The 5000-nt window shown below is 38.2% G+C and overlaps 2 long non-coding RNA genes across 2 annotated transcripts in view; one reads left to right on the top strand and one right to left on the bottom strand.

The window, feature by feature from the left end:
• Positions 1-1207, bottom strand: part of LOC135112931 (uncharacterized) — a 62635-nt gene extending 61428 nt beyond the window's left edge. The window contains exons 1-2 of the long non-coding RNA XR_010274622.1: positions 1055-1207; positions 802-918 (exon numbers count right to left, since the gene is read on the bottom strand). This is a non-coding gene — a long non-coding RNA (uncharacterized LOC135112931). The remainder of the gene's footprint in view (positions 1-801; positions 919-1054) is intronic.
• Positions 1208-4484: 3277 nt separating this feature from the next.
• The window catches only part of LOC135112584 (uncharacterized), a 4305-nt gene continuing 3789 nt past the window's right edge, over positions 4485-5000 (top strand). The window contains exon 1 of the long non-coding RNA XR_010274478.1: positions 4485-5000. This exon is cut by the window's right edge and continues 3325 nt beyond it. This is a non-coding gene — a long non-coding RNA (uncharacterized LOC135112584).

Below are 5000 nucleotides of genomic sequence, written 5' to 3'. Positions count from 1 at the left end.
GGCTGTAATCTCATCTGTCGGGGACGCATTGTGTTTAGGTACGCCAATCACTAGTCCACGATGTGCTTACTGCGGTCTAGAAGTGAAATCTGGGCTGGACATGAGTAAGGATAAGATGATTCGGAAGATTCAACAAGCTAAGGTTTGGATCTTGAGTTCAAGTCGGAATAAACGAGGTTCAAGTTCGTAATAAAAATGGCCATAGTTGGTCGTTCAGAATGGTCCGAGTTGGCTGAGAGGATGGTCTGAGTTGGTATTTTAAAATGTTCCTTGGCACGGGGCACTGCAGTCTGGCGCGAACCGTGACAAAAAACAGTTTACTTCCTGTGCTCACGCGGACACAACACTGGGCGAGGTTCTAGGCTGATGATTGGCAATTCTCCGACTTCTCTCACCGTCCAGCGTGTTCGTCTGATCTTCCCACCAAGACAATGAGTGCAGGAAGCAGAGTATTTTTTGTCGTGGTTCGTGACGCAAGATTACAGTGTTGATGTTATGAACCCAGAACACTTCCACTGCTTTTATTTCCTGTCTTCATGGTACAGGAGTCTCCAGCCAAATCAACGACGACAGAAGAAACCTAACCTTACCTTATCCTCCGCGGTCAACTGCACTCAAACGTGATAAAGAAATTCGACATTGGCGTTGCTACCAAATTGAGATAAAAAAAAGAGAAAATATACATAAAATAAAGAGTAATACATGATTCTACACGGTAATATAGCTAAGAATCATAGTGCGTGGATACCCGCTAAAAAAATATCACTGTAATGACTCGTTACTTCACCTCTTGAATCTCACCTAGTAAATACTTGTGGCATCGTGTACACCACTCCGCCTCGCCCCACTGCACCACCCAGGGGAAGGCAACACGATTTTGTTTTCTTTGTTATCTGTTCTTTTTCCGTGATAAGGAGTCTGGAAAAGAACAAAGAAACGAAAAAAAATAAATAAACATACCGCTTCCACCTAAACAGCTGCTAACACGACACAGGTGGGTGGCGCCTCCCTGCCCTCAGCCGTTCCTACCTCATTCCCCCTCACTGGTACTCACCCCGCTGTCCTCTCGTCCTGTGCTGCCCCACCGACTCTCAAGCTCACCGTTCAGCGTCAAGGGGATGCAGATCACTTAATATTGCACGCATACAGCGGAATATAAACATAAGAGGTGCCAGGAGTCCGCCATCCGCCTTACTTGTGCTGTGATGGCGGCACTGCGATTGTGAGGAGAAAATATTCGTATAGCAAAACATATTTACAGGCCTAAAAGTTTAAATAGAAGAATGATTGATACGGATGAATAAAATATTACTTGAATATAATAAATAGATATCAAGATAATGATATTCTCGTAATATCTAAAATGAAAATAATGGAAAACTTATTAAACTGAATCGCTAGGCCATCTCCGTTTTCTTTCTAGGGTACACCTTAAAATCCGTAGAAATACTATTACATCTCCCTTCACACTTGCCAGTTTGACCTCAGGGGTAAAGAATAAAGCAAAGTACTTTTCTAAACCATGGAATGAATACAGCTAATATAATACACCAAAAACAACAACACGCCTCCACTTTTGAGGAAGCGATGCAGGACAAAGCTGTAGCGAAGAGTAGAGAGGATAGGCTAGTCCAGGGATAGCTTTTCTTTTTTCCTTTTTTTTTTTTTTTTGTCTTCCTTTCTAAGCACGGTGTCTTCCTTATCTGTTGTGAAATTGCCCTAGTCAGATAGAGAGATTATTAAACAGGCAAATCTACAGGTTCGTATTCTCTAATGCTTTGTGTTTACGTAAGAATTTTCAAAGAATAATTTAGAAATGGTACCTAGATAAATAAACGATTCTCTCTCTCTCTCTCTCTCTCTCTCTCTCTCTCTCTCTCTCTCTCTCTCTCTCTCTCTCATCTTTATCCATCACTCCCTATTCCTCTCCTGTGTACGTCATCCTCTCTCTCTCTCTCTCTCTCTCTCTCTCTCTTGGTTCCTCCTTTCATTAGGCTCCCCTCTCCCTCCTCTCCCCAGGGAATGGATTAAGGCAGGGAAGAGAACGGGCGAGGAACATAAGCAGCACATAATAAGATAAACAGATAAAGAAAGATAAATATAGAAAATGGACGAATTATGACGGAAACTTAAGAAAAATGCCTAAAATCAAGGTTGGGTGAAAGGTAAGAAAAAATAATTAATAAATATCATGAAGGTTAATTCTTATTATAAAGAAAATATAAATGAGTAAGGAATAGAATAGAAGTATGTTTATAGGTGAAGAAAAGGAGAAAAAGAAATATGCTGGAAATTTAATAAAAAAGAATATGAATAATGAAGATTGCAAGCAGTGAATAGATTGAATACGAAATATAAAAAAAAATACATATAACTAAGCTAATAATTCCACTATAAAAAAAAATGAAAGTTCAAACAAAAGGAACAGAATAAATCAAGTAGCAAAACAAGCTGAAGAAAAAAAAAATAACTTGTTCTTTTTTTCTTGAATGTAACTGAATTATTGCAAATCCAATAAGTCTAATTATCATAGTAAAGAATGTCAATAAAATGTCATTTGTAAAGAAATTATGATAGAATTACAAACTGAAATAAAAAAAGCTATGAAAAAATGTATACAGAAATAGAATTATACGTTGTGAACGGAGTTATCTAGTAAACGTGACAATATATGAAAAAAAAAAAAAAAAACAAAGACATACGCAGAGAGAGAGAGAGAGAGAGAGAGAGAGAGAGAGAGAGAGAGAGAGAGAGAGAGAGAGAGAGAGAGAGAAAGTCGAGAGAGATACAGGGAAGAGGAGAGGGAGAGGTAGGAATGAAGGAAAGGAGGGAGAATGAAGGAATGAAGGAGGGAAGGAGGGAAGAAGGGATGGCTGGGGATGAAGGAAGGGGGGTAGGGGGAGCTAGTTTCCGGCTGTGTTCGTCTCCTCGTCTCAAGTTAATGTGACCTCGTCTTAGTTTTCCCCAGAGAGTCTTGATCCTCTCCCCTGCCTCTCTCCGCTGACTTTTTTGCTTTTAACATTACGCTACACATGCTCTCTCTCTCTCTCTCTCTCTCTCTCTCTCTCTCTCTCTCTCTCTCTCTCTCTCTCTCTCTCTCTCTCTCTCTGATTTTTTTCTCTATATATATTTGTTTTTTTTTTCTCTATCATTCTTTCTATATTTTCGTTTTTCTTTTCCACCCTCTTTATCATTGTTTGTCTACTCCACTAAATAACTATTTCATCTATTTTCTTTTTTTTTCACATTTTCAAGTCTTTTTTTATTTTCCATTACCATCTACTTTTTTTTTTCTTTCGTCATTCAATTTCAGTTCCAAAATTTTGAATCCTTAGCTTTAAAATCTCATCTTCTTTTTCTCTGCCTCCCTTCAGTCTTAATTCCTTCATTTCCTCTTAAGTAAAGACTGCCATGTTTTTGTTTTCGCTTGATTGTCTAATTTGTCTTAGCGCTTCTTGTTTTTCTGCCTTGTCTTCTTCGTAATGGTTCCCTTACTTAAGTCTCTCTCTCTCTCTCTCTCTCTCTCTCTCTCTCTCTGGCTATCTCTTTTATGTTTCTATTTATCTATTATCTATTTATCTATCTATATGTTTATCTATCTATGTATCTATGTATCTCTATGTATCTATCTATCTATCGATCTGTCTATGTAATCATCTATCTGTCCACCTGTCTGTCTGTCTTTTGCTACCTATCTATTTACCCTCCTTTCTATTCGTCTGTTTATCTACCTATCTATCTATCCATTTATCTATTTACGTATGTCTACTTATCCACCTATCTATCTATCCATCTATCTATGCATGTATATCTCAGTCATATTTTTGCTAACTGTGCATACGTAACACACAATCCCTCTCGTTTCCTTGAACATACACAAGCTTTGCAGATGAACAATTATTGTGATCACACTTGTAAAAACACACAACTGTCAATGACACACAGTCTCCCCCTGGTGCAGTGCGTCCATGTAGTGCAAGTCCTTTCCTTAGCGTGTAATTCAATGAGGAAAATAATGAATCCAAAAACAAAAGCAGTAGAATATAGGAAAGTTTTATCTTTTTTATTATTTCATCCCCCCAAAAAAAAATCTATATATATATGTAGAAGTCAAATCATTGTTTTTAGAGACTTCAGTTCGTAATTTTAATAGTGTTGGTGCTAATGATGTTTAAAGAAAATGGGATAGGAAAGAAAAGTGTTGTTGTTTTTGTTGGTTTAGGCCAGTTTAAATGTTTGCGTCTTTGCCCCGTATGAAAATTTAGGACTTTAGAAAGAGGAAAATAAAGAGAGAGAGATAGCCAGTTAGTTAGATAGAGAGAGGGAGAGAGGGAAAGTCAGACAGACAATAACAGACATAAACAAACACTAACAGACACAGATAAAACAAACACAGACAGACAAAATATCAAACAAAGACAGAAATAGAGACAGAGACAAAACCCAGAGATTGCACAAGGAATAAATAAAATGCTACAATGTCTTATATAGTTTATTTATTTATACAGAAGGCGAAAAGATACTTCCTAGAGACTAGACAACCTAAGGGATGGTACTGGGATGAGGACTGTCCCTAAATGGCCAAGGGAGGGTGCTAGGGGGAGAGGGAAAGAGAGAGAGAGAGAGAGAGAGAGAGAGAGAGAGAGAGAGAGAGAGAGAGAGAGAGAGAGAGAGAGAGAGAGAGAGAAGATTGGCGCAAGTAGGAGTAAGAGAAACAGGTTATAATGGATGAAGATGATTGCACACGCACACACACACACACACACACACACACACATAACGTATTTACAAAAAGTCGGATCTCAAACCCAGAAGAAAAAGGAAGAGGGGAAGGAAAAAAGAAGAAAGGAAGGAAGGAAGGGCAAGAGAAGAAAAGAAAGATTAGAGGAAAGGAAGAAAGGTAAGAAGAAAATGTGAGATTTGAAGGAAGAAAGAAATGGCAAACTGGGATGAAAAGAAAGACAGAGAAAAGAAGCAAAGTCTGAGAGGAAGAAAAGAGG

This window comes from Scylla paramamosain, chromosome 24 (assembly GCF_035594125.1).
Source record: "Scylla paramamosain isolate STU-SP2022 chromosome 24, ASM3559412v1, whole genome shotgun sequence".
Classification (NCBI taxonomy): Eukaryota; Metazoa; Arthropoda; class Malacostraca; order Decapoda; family Portunidae; genus Scylla; species Scylla paramamosain.
This window is presented reverse-complemented; position numbering and strand designations above follow the sequence as displayed.